Below are 18,090 nucleotides of genomic sequence, written 5' to 3'. Positions count from 1 at the left end.
TACATATATTTTAAGTAAAATTGATAATGAAAATAAAACCATCATGGTTTCGTTTAAAGGTTATTATTCAGATAGTGGTGATTTCATTTGTTTGTAAAACATATATTTATGGCTCTAATTTTTTAAAATTATTGTGACTATGTCTTCTCTCTCAAGTTTGCTGACTCCTTCTCTAGAGGACCCAGGCCAACATACTGGATGACAAAAAGAAAACTTTCATATTTTTGAAGAACTGATCCTTCACTGGCAATACTGTTCATTTTTATTTTTCCATTTAAGATTGTGCAAAGATAACATGTATTATAGAGAGGTTTGAACAGAGGTAAAATATTAGAACTCTTTAAACCAGGCTAAAGACAGCTTAAAAGTGGTGTGCCCTTAGTTTGGTTTCCATATTGCTTTAAGTCACCAGGCAAATATTAATTTGGGTGCTCAAAGTGTGGTTTGGTACCCCCCCCCACTTTATTTTCAGGATATTTACCAGGAGTTTTCCTCTGTGAAGTCAATCTATTTGACACTTTTTGAAATATAATAAGATAGGATCTTTGTCTATTTTCAATCTGTCCTGCACAATTACTAGCAATCTTTATTTATTATAACAAACCATTGATTACTGTTTAATATCAAGCAATATCGAACTGGACATTGAAAGCAGATTTTTATTGAGCCACAGCTAGAAATGAGCATTATTTTGCAATAAACATAGGTGATGTTGACTTTATATATTGCCCAACTACCTTAATGTATAATTCAGCATGGCAAGTTTAAGAATCAGGCAGGAATGGCAGACAGAATTGCTTGATTCACTCAACAAATGGCTATGAAGTTTCAATTCCAACTAAGAATTTAACATCTGCATGTTATGAGATTTCCAAAAACCTGACAGAAATGTCATCAATAAAACTGAGAAGATAATATTTCTGACAGATTTATTTGTGGGCTTATTTCATTTGTCAAATTCTTAAAAGAAAAAAAATGCTTTCCTGTACTTTCCAGATATTTGCTTTTAAGAGAGAAAATGAGGAATCAGAGATCAGTGAAAAGAGATTAAATTGCAAATTTGGCTTGGGTGATAATAAAAATTAAGGAGTATTTTATAGTGTTGGCCACTACTATCACTCAGAGTATTTAGTTCATTTGGAAATAATAATGACAAATTGACAATAAAAGTGATGGCTCCTAAACTTAATGAACTGAAATGCAAAATTTGTGTTTTCCTGTTCTACGTAATGAATTGAAATGAAAAATTTTTGTTTTATATGTATATAAAACTTAATTTACATATTCATATGTAAAATGCATATATACACACATACATAGTATATTAACTTACCTTTGTGTGTTGCACATAAACATATAGAGGGATATGCATATACATATCTACATAGAGACACATATTGTTCTTAGATTCTGTGAGTTGATACTAACTCATAACAATACAATGAAAACCAAAAAGAAATATTATCTGATTCTGTCTCATTCTCACAATTGTGAGGTTTAAGATCACTTTTGCAGTCATTGTATCAATCCATATAGTTGATGGTGTTCCTCTTCTTCACTGACTCTACTTTATCAAGGCCTTTCCAGGGCCTGGTCTCCACGGATAAATAAATCCAAAGTATGTGAGATAAAATCTTTCCGTCCTAATCTCTAAGGAGAATTCTTATTATACTTCTTCTAAAACAGATCAGTTTGTTCTTCTGGAAGTCCATGGCATAGTCAGTATTCTTCACCAACACCATAATTCAGATCCAGCCATTTTTCTTCAGTCATTCTTGTTTATTGGCCAGTTTTCAAACACACAGGTGATCAAAAACTTCATGATTTTGTTCAAGTGCACCTAAGTCATCAAAGTAACATTTTTGCAACCCAAGATTTTAAGGAGGTATTTTTATATTTGCACAATTCAATATTGTATTTGATTTTTTGACTGCTATTTCCATAAATGTTGCAGACACAAATAGAATGAAATTGTTGACAATTTCAATTAAAAAAAGCTTTTGCCCATTTAATATGATTTTTAAAAACTATTTTATTGGGGGCTCCTACAATTCTTATCAAAATCCCGACATACATCCATTGTGTCAAGCACATATGTACATCTGTTGCCATCATCGTTCTCATAACATTTGCCTTCTACTTGAGCCCTTAATATCGGCTGCTCATTTTCCCCCCTCCCTTCCCACTCTCCCTCCCTCATGAACGCTTCATAATTTATAAATTATTATTATTTTATCATATGTTGCACTGTCTGAATCTCCCCCTGCCCTCTTCCTTGCTACCCATCCCCCAGGGAGGAGGCTATACATAGATTCTTGTAGTCTGTTCCCCCTTTCTACCCTACATTTTCTCCACCCTCCAGACATTGCCACTGTCACCACTGGTCCCAAAGAGGTTATCAGTCCTGGATTCCCTGTGTTTTCAGCTGCTCTCCATACCAATGTGCATCCTCTGGTTCAGCCAGATTTTCAAGGTAGAATTTGCATAATGATAGTGGGGTGGTGGTGGAAGCATTCAAGAACTAGGGGAAAGTTATATGTTTCATCGTTGTAACCCTGCACCCAAACTGACTAATCTGCTCCCCACAACCCATCAGTAAGGGGGAGTCCAGTTGCTACCTATTGGCTTTGAGTCTCCACTCTGCACTAACCAACATTTACAATGATATGATTTTTGATTCTTTGATGTCTGATAACTGGTCCCTTCTACACCTCGTGGTCAGACAGGCTGCTGGGCTTCTTCCATGTGGGCTTTGATGCATCTCAGCTACATGGCCGCTTGTTTATCTTCAAGCCTTTGAGACCCTAGACACTATATCTTTTGGTAGCCGGGCACCATCAGCTTTCCTCGCCACCTTTTTTTGTGCACATGTTTGTCTTCAGTGATCGTATCAGGAAGGTGGGTACCCACTGATACGATTTTTACTTCTTTGATGTCTGATAAATGCTCCATTCTACACCTCGTGGTCAGACAGGTGGGTGTGCTTCTTCCATATGGACTTTGATGCTCCTCAGCTAGATGGCCGCTTGTTTATCTTCAAGCCTTTAAGTCCCCAGACGCTATATCTTTTGATAGCCGGGCACCATCAGCTTTCTTTACCACATTCGCTTATGCACACATTTTTCTTTATCAATCATATCGTGAAGGTGTGCATCATGGAATGCCAATTTAATAGAACAATGTATTTTTGCATTGAGTAAGTGCTTGAGTAGAGGTCCAATGTCCATCTGCTGCCTTAATACTAAACCTATAAATATATGCACGTAGATCTATTTCTCCACACTCTTATATAAATATATTTACATATGTATATCCCAGTCTTTAGAGTTCTAGAAATATCCGTTGTCATCTAATTCTTTCCTCTATTTCCTTTTACTCTCCTCTTGTCCCACTCTCATGCTCAGCCTCATTTGGGTTTCAGTAATTTCTCTCGGTTACCTTGCCCTTGCTGAAGCTCAGCCCACTATCAGTAATTTCTCTCGGTTACCTTGCCCTTGCTGAGTCCCTGCCAGGCTCTCACAGGCTCCTTGACACTGATTCTCCTTATATTCCTTTCTTCTTCAGTGACTTAAACAGGAATAGACGTTGCATGTTGTCGAATGCTTTTTCTGCATCTATCGATATTATCATGTGGTTCTTACCATTTTTCCTGCCAATTTGGCGAATAATGCTGATGGTGTTTCATATGTTGAACCATCCCTGCTTCCCTGGTATGAATCCCATTTGATCACTGTGAGTTTTTTTAATAAGCTTTTGTATTCTATTGGCCAGTATTTTTTAAAAGTTTTTTGCAATGATGTTCATTAGGGATCTTGGTCTATAGTTCTCAATTCTTGTGGCATCTTTGCCCGCTTTAGGTATCAGTTATACTAGCTTCATAGAGTTTTCTGTCTGTCTTTTTCTATGTTATGGAATAGTTTTTATAGGGTTGACGTCAGTTCTTCCCTGAATGTTTGGTAGAATTCTCATGTGAACCCATCAGGCCCAGAGGATTTTTTTGGGGGGGGTAATCCCTTGATTACCTTGTCTATTTCTTCTGTTGCTATGGGTCTGTTCAGGTTCTTGACATCCATCTGGGATAGTCTAGGGAGGGATTATGTTTCCAAATATTTGTCAATGTCTTCCAAATTGTTGAATTCATTAGAGTATAGATCTTCATAGTACTGTGTAATTATCCTTTTGATTTCATTAGGGTCCGTTGTAAAGTCCCCTGTTTCATCCCTCATCCTTGCAAATGTCGTTTGGTCCCTCCTTTTTTTGGTTAGGTTTGCCAGAGGGCTGGTCATGCGTTTACCCAAGTCACTTGTAGGGCCTCGGGATGTAGGCTGGGAATGCCCCCACTGTTTGAAGGGGAGAATCCCCTGCTTCTTGGGGTATGGAAGAGGACCAGCATGAATTCCAGCTGCTTGCCAATCCAATAAACGCGGGTGGGAGCTCCCCCAGTTGGGCCTTCAGAGTTGCCCTGGGCAGAGGGGAGTGACGTGGAGGCCACTAGTGGCTTGTGGCAGGAGAGAGAGTGAAAGGAGAGGATAAAGAGCGAAAGGCCCTGAATCAAGACCAATGGTTTGCAGTAACTTTTGGTTTCAAACAGGAGCCAAGAGCCATGTCTTCCTATGGTCTGTTGGCTATTCTGTACCCCAGAGGGGAGTGGCCAGTTCATTTGGAAGAAACATAGTCTATAGAAAAAAAAAAGCGAAAGAAGAAGATACAGACTGGAGCTACAATGCCAAGCAAACTGACACCCACTTACACACACAACTAAAAATGCACAGAGTAAATAAAAGTGAAAAGAGTAAAAAAAAAATTAAAAGTAAAAAACAAGAAAGGGGAACTGAATCTGCTGAGGTTCTGGTAGGAAAGAGAAATGCTAGAAGAAGAGGAGGAAAGAAGAAAAAGTGAAAGAACACAAAGAATGAGAAAAAACAAAGGAAAACAGAAAGAGGAGAGAAATTTTTAAAAATAAAGAAACAGCTAGCTCCATGCTGTGCTGTGTGTAGCACTTATTTGTCCTGTGTGCAGCACTGTCTGAGGGGTCAGGCTGCCCACTGGGAGGACAGGGCTGCCCTAGGCAGAGTGTAGGGGTCTGGGAACCCGCCATGGCATGTGAAAGGAAAGAGAGGGAGAGAGAGAATCATACAATCAGAGAGAGAGAGAGAGAGAGAATTATACAATCAGAGAGAGAGAGAATTATACAATCAGAGAGAGAGAGAGAGAGAGAATTATACAATCAGAGAGAGAGAGAGAGAGAATTATACAATCAGAGAGAGAGAGAGAGAGAGAGAATTATACAATCAGAGAGAGAGAGAGAATTATACAATCAGAGAGAGAGAGAGAGAGAGAGAGAGAGAGAGAGAGAGAGAGAGAGAGAATTGTACAGAGAGAGAGAGGGAGAGAGAGAGGCAAAGAGAACAAAGAAAGAAAGAGGAAAGGAAGAAAAAGGGAAGACAAAGAACGAAGAGGGAAAACCCCAACAGTGTTCATTAAGATTGGCTGTGATGGTAAAGAGGGAGGAGAGCGAGGAGGAAATAAAGAATAAAGATATAGCTGATCCCTGATTGCTTAAATGTGGGCCAGGGGGTTTAGACGCTGCCCCACAATGGCAGGCTGGTGTGCCCTTTTAATATAGGGACCCTGTGGTGCTGGGCAGAATTGCCCTAGATGACAAGATCACCTTAGAGGTCGATGGAGGTTTCCTCAGCATCGTAGCATGGTAAAGGTGTTAGTCCCAACTACCTTTTGTGGTGTACAGCACTACCGTGTGTAATAGTTAGCCTAAATAAAGCCATTTTATATTAAGCAACCATTCTGCACCAGTTCTAAAGTACAGCCTCAGGCCTTATAAAAAAGGGGGAACCAAATAGCCCTTATTCCTATAAAAAAATTTTTTTAAACCCAGCAAGAGACTATCCTGGACCAGGAAGTTGTACAACCACAAGTCTGCTTCTATACCAGCTTACTCAGTTGTGCTGCTTAAAAGCAAGTTTTGCTACTATATCAGCTTGCTTGCACAGCTCCACAGTTTAATGAAACCTTATAAAAACCCAAGTCTGTAAGCAGAGGGATCGGCGATTCATTTTTTTCTTTTCAGGTCGCTGGTCCCTGCACAGGTTCTTCTTCTTCTTCTTTTTTGTTAATAAACGTTTCTATTTCTTTCAGTCTCAGTTGTTCTTGTCCGGCTCATGTACAACATGTGGAGGGCAGGCTAGAGTTCCAGGCTGGAGGGCAGGTTATTTGGGTTGATTTGCCCTAAACGGAGGGTAGTGACATGAAAGCCAACAGTGGCATATGATAGGAGAGAGTAGGAGAGAAGAGGAGAAAGAGGGAAAAGGGAAAAAAAGAGGGAAAAGGAAGAAAGAGAGAAAATAAACCCAATACAAACCTCAGCTCGTTGAGACGGACTGTGGTGGGAAAGATAGAAGGGCTAGTGAATAAAATGAGGAGAAATACAGTTGTAGCTAAGGAGATAACTAAGACTCGATCACCTATTCACGAGGCTGGAAGAGTTCCAACTCTTCCTCAAGGTGGCAGGGTGGTGTACCCATTTGATGTGGGGTTCCAAAGATGCTATGTGGGATTACTTTCAAAGGCAAGATCGCACCCATGGCCAGGCATCGGTTGAGTGCTGGAATTCTGTAACAGGGGTGGTGGCTGTGGTACTCCCATAGCCTTGTCTACGGCACCAGGACAAGTAGAGCCTCCCCAGCTATGTGTAGAATCACTGAGGGGGAAGCTGGGCTTATTGTCCTATCTAGACTGCTGTTGTCCTACTAGATCAGAGGGTTTTGTTTTTTAATTTTTTATCCCTCTTGTCAGCTAGAATCAAATCAAATCAAATCAAATAGTCTCCCACAGTCTCTGGGATGCCAGTCCTTGATGTTTGAAGCTGAGATTTGCTACAGCAGGTCTTTGTTATCCAAAAAGCCGCCAGGCCCTGTAGCTGAGTTCTGCCATTCCTTAGCTAGGTTTCCTCTTACGATGGTTTGTGTTAAGGGCCCCCACTTATGTGCTCCTTGGAGCTGAGCAAACAGACTGGGGGTTGAGTTTTTAAACAATAATATATTTTTTACCCTTTAAAAAATTATGCTTGTGATGCTCTCTGATTTTAGCGCTGTCAGGCTGACCCCCAGAGGGGGACATCCAGCTTATCAGGGGGGTTGTTTCCTTCTCGGCCAATTGGAACTAAATTTGCTCCCTGGACGCCTGACTTTCCACCTATTTTCTCCCACACCGCCATCTACCTGAGGTAAAAATCTGCTTTCTCTTCTACTCTAAATTCTAGCTACCTGCCACCACAGGTCATAGGTTGAGGATGCCCGGTAGAGGCTGCATATGAGCACCATTAAATATTCTGTAATTCCCGTTCTTCACAATACTATCCATGGTTTGTTAGGACCAACACAGCAGTGGAATGCAGTAGGAAAGCAGCTAGCACACAGGTAAATATTTTCCTGGAGTCCTCTTCTTTCAGACAAGATTCCTGTGATAGCAATAGCTATATGTCTCCTTCCATGTTGTGTTAGTCTGGGTATATTAGAGAAACAAATCCACCAAAACGCATATGTACAAGAGAGAGTTTTATATAAAGAGTAAGTGCACATCCAAAAAACCACCCCAACACAGTGCTGCCCAAGCCCACAAGTCCAATATTAGCCCATATACCCGACACTAATCCCCAAAGTCCTCCTCCATCTCACAAGACACACACTATGATGCCAACTGCAGGAGGAAAGCTGAGTCAGTGAGCGTGTAAGCATCTCAGCACTGGTAGGGGTCTCCTCACAGCTGCTCCAGCACCCAGGGCTGCATCAGGGTAGGTCCATGTGTTTTCTCCTCAGGAATGTCTTGCAGGAAGTGAGCCTTGTAAGCTGACGCAAGGAACTGGCTAAGGCAGCTGTACCCTGGTCTGACCATCAGAAAGCAAGAGACCTGAAAACTAGAAAGGCGAGGCTCTCCGAGCCATTTATCTCTCTGCCCTTCAATTAATCCCACATGTGTTTATTGGCCAGGTTGGCACAATAAACTTTACCTATCTCACATGTCCTCTTCTGAATCCTGATTGAATTTCTGGAAGCTCTCTGTCAATGGATTTTGACACTGTTTTTGTATTATCTTCACTAAAATTTAACTTCCATGTGATATTGTTAGAGACCTACACACACATACATGAAGATAAGTTAAAAAGTATTGATACTAATGTTCTAGTTCATACATGCATGGATTTATTCCAAACAAAACCCATTTTATCATGTTTCTGAGTTCAGTGGGTGACTGTAAACTATTCACTTGCATTAGTCTCATTAAGGTGTGGTTTTCAAAGGGTCCAAGCAAACTAGAGCCTTCCAAGGGGATCTGGTGGGCCAATTGGATACAAGGATGAGAATTCAGTTCAGAAAATTAAGGCATGTGGCTTGGGGGACACCAAAGGGATAGCCAGATCGGTTTTTCTTGAAAGACACAAAACCATCACAGTGTTCATTAAAAACATTTGAAAAAATGGAAAGCTTCCTTGCTGATGAAAAAATTCAAGAAAGTTTGCCAAGAATTCCCCCCTTCCCCCATCATGGCAATGCATCTACTTTTTCTCTGAGTGTGGCACAGGCTGGCACATGAGTGTTTCATGGTGAAACATTACCCAATTCACCCCCTAACTTTAATCTTGCTTCTCCAGCCTTCTTGATGTTCCCCAAAGTCAACACGCATTGAAAAAGAGCATGATGTGAGTCTGGATGTTTGCCAAACTTCCATTTTAACAGGGCTTAATTTGAAGAGTACAGAATTCCTTAGAAAATGATCACAGAGATGGAAACATGGTCTTCAGAAGTGGATGGGCCTATATGGCTTCATTGAGAAGAAATAAAATTGTTTCACATTTGATAATTTTTAACAAAATATTTCTGAGTAAACTAGGAAATCTGGTGATTCACTTAAGATATTTGACCTAAAAGATTACTGAAACGTCTCAAATTAAAGGTTGTGTTTTGCAATTCTTGGAATATTGCATAATGTCATTGTGCTTTCCAGTAAAAGCAAATGTGTATGTGTGGACGGGTCTTTAGCAATAGGTCATATTGATAATAAGAAAATCTGTTCTACCAAAAAACATCCTGTTATTACTAAATCATTGCACATGCCCTCTGAGTATAGGTTTCAGTTTGTTAAAGAGAATGAGGTGGATGTTCCAGGATTCTTGATCTATTGCTCAGCCCTAGTACCACAGTGGTTAAGGGCTTCAGTGCTAACCAAAATTTTGGTCGCTTGAGCCAAGCGCCACCTCTTGGGAGACAAATGTGGCAGTCTACGTTCATAAAGATCAATAGCCTTAAAAATCCCATGGGAAGTTATCCTGTGGTCTGAGGCCATTTGGAGTTTGAAACGACTTAATGGCGAAGGGTTTGTTTTTGTTTTGCTTTTGGCAGCTGTAGGATCATCTTCCAAGTTTCCAGGTTATTACTGAATCTTGCCAAATACAATGTAATCATGACAATTTATCGACCTGCAGCAATAGCCAGAACACAAGGCTTTGCGATAATAACAACAAGAAATATTATCCTTATTAACAAAAATTCATCCACTCTTTCAAAATAACATACCATCTTGCGACTGATAGTATACTTTTGATAGTTGAATTTTGATTTTTATGGACAATTTGATTCCAGCATGAAAAACTTGCAATTTCTTTTTCAGCCTTTTTAGTGTGTGTGCGAGTGTATGTGGGTGAGTGTTGGTGTGTGTGTGTGTCTGTGTGTGTGTTGGTCTGTGTGTGTGTGTGAGTGTTGGTGTGTGTGTGTGTGAGTGTTGGTGTGTGTGTGTAAAGGCATCCCATTGTTGTGAAAGAATGTGGGCTTTTACCTTAGGATTCTCTAGAGCAGAGGTTCTCAACCTGTGGGTTGCAACCCCTTTGAGGGTTGAACAACCCTTTCACAGGGGTTGCCTGATTAATAACAGCAGCAAAATTACAGGTATGAAGTAGCAACAAAATAATGTTATGGTTAGGGGGTCACCACAACATGGGGAACCGTATTAAAGGATCACGGCATTAGGAAGGTTGAGAACCACTACTAGAGATACAGAATCAGTAAGATAGATAGAGATTTAAACGTAAATGTGGATGCAGGCATACCCAATCCAACCTACTGCGACAGGGTCAATTCCAACTCATAGTGACCCAATAGAGTTTCTGAGGCTAGAAATCTTTATTGAGGCGATGACTTCATATTTCTACTGTGGAATGGCAGATGGGTTTGAACCACCAACCTGAGCCTTCCCTAGGGATTTCCTGATAGTGCCAGATATAGACATGAATAGATTCATTTTAAGGAATTAGCAAACGTGTGGGTGGGAGGCAGGTGGGAGGCTGGAAAACACAGGAGCTGGAGATTCCTGCAGTTTTATGTCTCTAAATACCTATATCAAGTAATGCGGACTCATAGCAACCTCCTGTGGGTTTCAGGGACTGTCACTGTTTAGAGTAGAAAGCCCATGCTCTCTTTGTCAGAGGTGCTGGTGGTTTTGAACTGCTGATCATGTGGATGGCAGCCCAACTTATAACCACTACCCCAGCAGGGCTCCGTAAAATCTGCACATCAGAGAAAAGAAATGTGAAGAGTGAAGGATTTTGGTAAACTCTCTGTCTCGATAACCTGGAAGCAGGACACACCTTTGAAAGATTGTATTTTGCTCTTAAAACCTTTAAATGATTAGATGAGTGTAATAGCTTAATTAAGACCCATTTTATCTCTTTATTTTCCAATATCCATGGCAATGACTACATAGAATTTACAAGCAAAATTCATGACTACAGGGTTATTAAGTAACAACAAAGTGGAATGCTCGAGAGAAATTCTCAGGATAATTGTTTAAAAGGACATGCCATAAAATCTCCAATCTATTAATAAATGCCCAAACGAGACCTACCACTCTGCTATAAGCATTCAGCTCGATCTCCACGCTCAGCAAATCCAGCTCCTGAGTGAAATGCCCAGAGGCCTGCCACGGCTGTAAGCCTTCGCCCAGAGGCCCTGAGCGCCACTTGCCAGGGTCAGCTAGTCAGTGCCAAGAGAAGCCCCACTCCACAAGCTAGTCTCCCGAACAAAAGCTCACATTTCGACTTGCTTCGTTGTTGTGTGCACTCTGGTGCATGCTCTCGCTCCTGGCTCTGTTGCTGCTCTCTGATGGCTTATCGCTTATCTGGAACACAAGGTTCTCTGATGGCTTATCGCTTATCTGGAACACGGAGGTTCACTGCACAGGGACCTTTGGTCCAGAGAGACAGCTCCACTCCTGGATCTCACTGATAATGAAATGGCCCCTCCTGTTTCTGTCTTTCTTCTTCTTTTTTTAAAGATCATTTTTTTGAGGACTCTTACAGCTCTTATAACAATCCATACATCAATTGTATCAAGCATATTTGTACATATGTTGCCACCAATAATTTTTCAAGATTTACTTTCTTTTCCAGTCCTTGGTATCAGCTCTCCTTTTCCCCTCTCTCCCTCCTCTCCTCCTTGGAACCCCTTGAAAAAATTATAAATTATTATTATTTTCATATCTTACACCTGCTGCTGTCTCCCTTTCCCCATGATTTCTGTTGTTCATCCCCCTCAGGGGTGTGGTGGGATGTGGTAATGTGTCAATCGTTGCAATTGGTTCCCCCTTCCTCTGATCCTCTCCCTCCCTTACTTGATATTGCTCCTTCCATTACTGTTCATGAGGGGTTTATCTGACCTGGATTCTGTGTGGCGTGAGCTATTATCTGTACCAGTGTACATGCTCTGGCCTAGCCTGCAGTGGAAGGCAGGACTGAGGTCATGACAGTGGGGGTGAGGAAGCCTCAAGGAACCAGAGGAATACTGTGTGTTTCATTGGTGCTATACTGAGCCCTGCATGACTCATCCCTTCCTTGTGACCCTTCTGTGAGGGGATGTCCAATTGTCCACAGATGGGTTTGGATTCTCTGCCCGACCCACCTTGTTCTCAACAATATGTTTTTTGTTTGTTTGTTTTTGTGGGGTCTTCTGATGCCTCTTTCCTGATCCCATAGATATCTCAGGATCTCACAGGCTGGTGTGCTTCTTCCATGTGGGCTTGTTGCTTCTCTGCTAGATGGCCACTTGTTTACCTTCAAGTTGTTAAAACCTCACATAGTATAACTTTTGATAGCCTGGCACCACCATTTCCTTATGCACCCATTTTTTCATCAGTGATTGTGTTGGGAAGGTGAGTATCACAGAATACAAGGTTATTAAACAAAGTGTTCTTGCATTGAGGGAGTACTTGAGCACAGACCCAATGTCCATGTGCTATGTTAATATTAACATATAATATATGTACATAGATTTATGTCCCAATCTTTATATATATATCTACATATGTACATGCCTGTATTTAGACCTCTATAAATGTCCTTTGCCTCCTAATTCTTTCCTCTATTTCTTTTTACTATCCTCAAGCCCCACTATCATGTTTGACCTTCATTAAAGTTTCAGTAATTCTTCTGGGAGTATATTTCAATGTATTTCCTTATATAAATATATGTACATATGTCAATACCTCTATTTTTATGAATTTACATATTTACATGTGTACACACCTATGTTTATACCTCTATTCATACCTTTGTTTCCTAGATCTTTCCTCTGTTTCCTTTTACCTTCTTGCTGCCCCATCATCATGCTCACCCTTCTCCTGCCTCTTGGTAATTCCTCTCAGCTCGATTGCTATTGCTCCAACAATCCCAGGCTATCTCTGTCCTCCTCATTGTTACTTTTAATTCCCTGGTTTAGTAGTTCGCAACCTGGGGTCATGACCCCTTTGAGGGTCAAACAACCCTTTCACAGGGGTCGCCTGATTCATAACAGTAGCAAAATTACAGTTGTGAAGCAGCAATGAAAATAATTTTATGGTTGGGGGTCACCACAACCTGAGGTACCGGTTTAGAGGGTTGCGGCATTAGGCAGGCTGAGAACCACTGCTCTAGTTATTACCTTGTCTAGGGCATTGCTTGCTCACCACCCTCCTGTTTCTTGTAGGACTGGTTTATGTGGAAGGGTGCCACTCCATGGAATCCTGTTTGCAATTACTCACAGGTGAATCCTACCAGGCTCTTTCCCCACCTTCTTACCAGACCCCCTCAACGAGAGGTCATTGGGTGGGAGTTAGAGACTTTGATGGGAAGAGCCACATTAAATAATTCACTGCAGCTGCAATGAGTTTTCATATAATCTTTTTATATAGTCTTATTTCTGTGGTCAAAACCTGGCTTACAGATTTCATGATAAAAAACACATAACAGGATTGAAAACAAAGGGAAAAACCTAGGTGAGCTGGATACTAAGAACATAAATTCTTAGATTACACTTGGCAAAAGAGGGAGAATGGTTTTTTAAAGAAGCGAAATTCTTAAAGCAAAATGTCCCTGACATGATTGTCATGGAGTTCATCCCAACTCCAGGGGCCTTGGAGTACAAAGGAGAAATACACCATAGGATTTCCATCGCTGTAAAATGTAGGGAAGCAGACTGCTATATCGTTTCTATATTGAGCAGTTAAAGGTATAGAATCGCCAACATTTTACTTTGCAGGTGAATAGGCCACCAGGCTTCCTAAATGTTCTTTGATGCCTCAAAATCAGACATGTAAAACCTTAAGTAGTATTTCAGCAAGGCACACAATAGCGTGCACGTACATTTTGTACCTTTAATTCTAGCCCGGATTCAGAACATATGTTGTCAGTGGTGGTTGAATTGCTCCCCCACAGAGGGACCCCATGTGGGACAGAACAAACATCATTTGTTGATATAGCAGTGACTTGGAGTTCATGAGTGCTATCACTGTCTAGTTTGAGTGCGTTCCAACCTAAGATGGCTCATTTCCAACACCATGCTGTTGTATCGGGCCATGAAGTGAGTTACAACTCATAGCGACTCAATGTCCAGAAGAAGGAAGCAAAGTCCAAGCGTACTCCATCCTCATAGTCTTTCTTCTGCCGGCGGCCATGGTTGCAGCTACCTTGTCAATCTATCTTGTTTAAGGTCTTCCTCTGTTTTGGATTTTGTTTGTTTTTTTCTGACCCTATACAAGGCAGAATGTCTTTCTTTAAAGAATGGTCCTTCTTGATAACATAGCCAAAATATGTGAGGCAAAATAGTCCCATCATCCCTGCTAAGAAGCATTCTGGGTGTACTTATTCTAAGAGAGAAATTAGATTCTTTTGGCTGTGGACAGCCTTTCTGCCTCATAGAACAAGGCATAGGCCAAGAGATACATGGCTGACAGGCTGAGGAGCAGAGAGATACGGTTGACTGAGAAAAAGCTGTGACAAAAGATTATATCCTTAATGTTACCTGCTAACTTCCCCAAGAAACCCCTGTAACTGTGAATATTGTCTGTGAGGTCCACGTACCCACTGCAACAGATTAGTGAATTCAGCAGAAAAGCAGAGTGCCATGGGAGGAATGGTTGTTACAGTGATGGAGCAGACGATGGAGGGCAGAGACTTGTCTGAACGATGCTTTGTGGCAATTGGCCTTACACTGGTGTGTACGGGAGTCCTCGGCACGTTTTCCTAAGTGCAGGCGCTTAGTCATTTGCCGCTCAAGTTACTCAAATATCCCCACACATGCAGCCCACTTGTTTCTCAAGAGTTGCTTTGCATGCCACCCATTCCTTCTGCAGACTCTAACAAGCAGGCGTGTGGCAGAAAATTCATTGGCTAGAATTACAAAAATAAAGAATCTAGAAAATATTTTAGGTTTATGAATTATATGGATATTTGTGATCAATAAGCAACTATTTAGTAGTATTAGGGGTAAACATGATGCTGAACAATAAGTAAATTGTGTACTACTTTGGCATCTTAATTTCTCTATTAGTAATATAAGCTTCTTGAAGTAGATTTTTTACCTCAGTCATTATCCTCATAATCAATGGATTGGGCACCCACACATGGTAGCATCATTTTATGAAATGCTAAGTGTGCTTTAAAGAAAATCTCTCTCTCTTATATTTTCTGGTTTTATAACATAGGTCCTGAGGTACTTTGACCTCATAACTACTAAGGTATTTCTATCGTTCTAAGAAAGAAGAAAGACAAGCTAAATATTATCATTTAAGTAGGTTACAATTAATTATATCTAAAGTTTCTTCTTTGGAGATTTATGCTCCTGCTCTAAAAGATATTTTCCCACAAGAATTGAATATTTTATATGCAGTAGCTTTTTCTCTATGCCCTTTTTGCATTTTTTTAAAAGCTTACCTCAGCGGACTCATGTTGTACTTGTCCCTTTTGTGCTTGACTTCACTTAGCATGATTTCCTCCAGTTATTCCCATGCCGCGATGTGCTTCATACGTTCATCACTGCTTTTAGCGATGCGTAGTATTCCATCGTATGTATATACCACAGCTTTTCAATCCAATCGTCAGTTGATGGAAATTTGGGTTGCTCCCAACATCTAGCAATTGTGAACTGTGCCGCAATGAACATTGGAGCACAGATGTCTGGCCTTGATTTCTTCCTTGCCTTTTCTGGGTATATGCCAACTAGGGGGATTGCTGGGTCGTATGGTAACTCGATTTCCACCAGGTAATATGGCAGGGACCAGACCAAATACAGGGATACACATGGTAGACAACTAAAAAGGAGGTGGGGAAGGGAAAGTAATAATAATAATTATAAAAGAAATGGGTAGTGGGGGCACAGGAGAGAGAGGAGCACAGCCTGGCCCACCAGGCCTTGAGGATGATGCTCCCAATTAGAGCAGCAAGTCCACAGAGAGGACCACATGCCTGGCCCCATTATGAGACATGATGCCCCTCATTGACCCATATCCCAACAGAGGACAACACCGGAGACACAGTGTGGGAATTGCACCCAATCTGATCCTGCCACACTGAGGCAAAACACTAAGGGGGTGCAACAGAACAGCAAGGGAATGGAGTGGTGGGGTCCCCAGGGAATGCTGAAGGTGAACTTTGGGGCCAGGGTTTGGTGCCCCAACACACTGGACCAGAAAACATTCCTTAAAACCAACAAATAATCCTTGAGCTAACTACAAGCTTTTCTTTCTTGTTGTGTTTCGTTTCATTTTGTCATGGGTATGTTGTTATTGTTGTATATTTTTGCTTGCTTTTGCACTGTCCTGTTTTTGTGCATGGTATTATCTCTGCAGGTCTGTCTAAATAAGATAGGCTGGATGAACAATCTAGAGGAGAAAACAACGGGAGCAACAGTTCTGGGGGAACATGGGAGAGAGGGACGTGGGGAGAAAGGTAGTGATGTTAATAAACCCAGGAACAAAAAGTGATCCAAATCAGTGGTGAGGAGGGTGTGGGAGGCCTGTTTGGGCATGATCAAGGGTAATGTAACCAAGAGAAATTACTGAAACCCTCATGGGGACGGAGCATGATAGTCAAGGGAGGAAAGTCAAGGGAAATATAGGAAAGAGCTGGGAGGCAAAAGGCATTTATAGAGGTGTAGATAAAGACATGCACATATGCAAATATATTTATATTTGAGGATGGGGAAATAGACCTATGTGTATATATGTATAGGTTTAGTTATTAAGGTAGCAGAAGGACATTGGGCCTCCACGCAAGTACCCCCAAATGCAAGAATACTTTCTTCTATTAAATTGGCATTCTATGATGCTCACCTTCCTGACAAAACCATTGAAGACAAAGCGGATGAATAGCAAATGTGTTGAAGAAAGCTGATGGTGCCCGGCTATCAAAAGATATAGCATCTGGGGTCTCAAAGGCTTAAAAGTAAACAAGCAGCCATCCAACTCAGAAACAACAAAGCCCACATGGAAGAAGCACACCAGCCTGTGCTATTATGAGGTGTCGAATGGATCAGGCATCATAAGAACAAAAAAAATCTTATCATACTGAATGAGGGGGGGAGTGCAGAGTGGAGACCCAAAGCCCATTTGTAGGCCACTAGATATCCCCTTACAGAAGGGTCTCAGATAGGAGATGAGTCAGTCAGGGTGTGATGTAGCAACGATGAAAAATACTACTTTCTTCTAGGTCCTAAATGCTTCCTCCCTGCCCACTGTCATGATCCAATTTCTCCCTTGCAAGTCTGCCTAGACCAGAGGGTGTACACTGATACAGATTGGAACTGGAAACACAGGGATTCCAGGGCAGATGATCCCTTCAGGACCAGTGGTGTAAGTGGGGATACTGGGAGGGTGGGTTTGAAAGGGGGAACTGATTACAAGGATCTGCATATGACCTCCTCCCTGGGGGATGGACAACAGAAAAGTGGGTGAAGGGAGATGAACAGGGAAAGATATGACAAAATAATGATTTATAAATTATTAGGGGTTCGTGAGGGATTGGGGAGCAGGGAATGAGGGGAAAAATGAGGACCTGATGCCAGGGGCTTAAGTGAAGAGCAAATGTTTTGAGAATGATGAGGGCAACGAATGTATAAGGGTGCTTTACACAATTGATGTATGTATATGTATGGATTGTGATAAGAGGTGTATGAGCCCCTAATAAAATGATTAAAAATAAAATATATATATTAATGAATTGAATATTTTAAATTATTATTTGAAGAAGTTACAGCATAAGAATTCTGCTGTTGTTCTTAGGTGCCATCGAATTGGCTCCAGTCCATGGTGCCCCAAGGCACAACAGAATGAAACATCGCCCAGGCCTGTGCCATCTCTGGAATTGTTCCCATGCCTAAGCTCATTGTTGCAGCCACTGGGTCAATCCCTCTTGTGAGGGCCTTCCTCCTTTGCACTGCCCACCGACTTCACCAAGTACGCTACCTCTCTCCCGGAACTGGCACGCCAAATAGTAGTTAAGACTCTGTATTACATTACGAATACAAACTCAAACCCATTGACACGGAGATGATTGCAGATCAGGACAGCCGTCTACAATAGAGTGGAACTACCCCACAGAGCTGCTGGGGCTTCGAGGCAGTGGGAACTGTTGGTGGTTTCAAGTGCTTACATTTCAGTTAGTCATTCAGTGCTGAACTATTGCATCTCCAGGGACCTTGCATATCTTCTAAAGCTATACTGACTGCATCATATTGCTAGCTCATGAAATCACAGAGATCTTCACCAAACAAA

At 41.4% G+C, this 18,090-nt stretch overlaps 1 non-coding gene across 1 annotated transcript; it reads left to right on the top strand.

Annotated features, from left to right (window-relative positions):
* The first annotated feature begins 4,540 nt into the window (after window positions 1–4,540).
* Window positions 4,541–4,675, top strand: LOC142444161 (small nucleolar RNA SNORA2/SNORA34 family). Its single transcript, XR_012783819.1, has one exon. It is a non-coding gene; the product is annotated as a small nucleolar RNA SNORA2/SNORA34 family (small nucleolar RNA).
* The last annotated feature ends 13,415 nt before the right edge of the window (window positions 4,676–18,090 follow it).

Source organism: Tenrec ecaudatus, chromosome 3 (assembly GCF_050624435.1).
Source record: "Tenrec ecaudatus isolate mTenEca1 chromosome 3, mTenEca1.hap1, whole genome shotgun sequence".
In the NCBI taxonomy this organism is placed as follows: Eukaryota; Metazoa; Chordata; class Mammalia; order Afrosoricida; family Tenrecidae; genus Tenrec; species Tenrec ecaudatus.
Note: the sequence above shows the minus strand (reverse complement) of the source record. Positions and strands in the feature narration are given on the sequence as shown.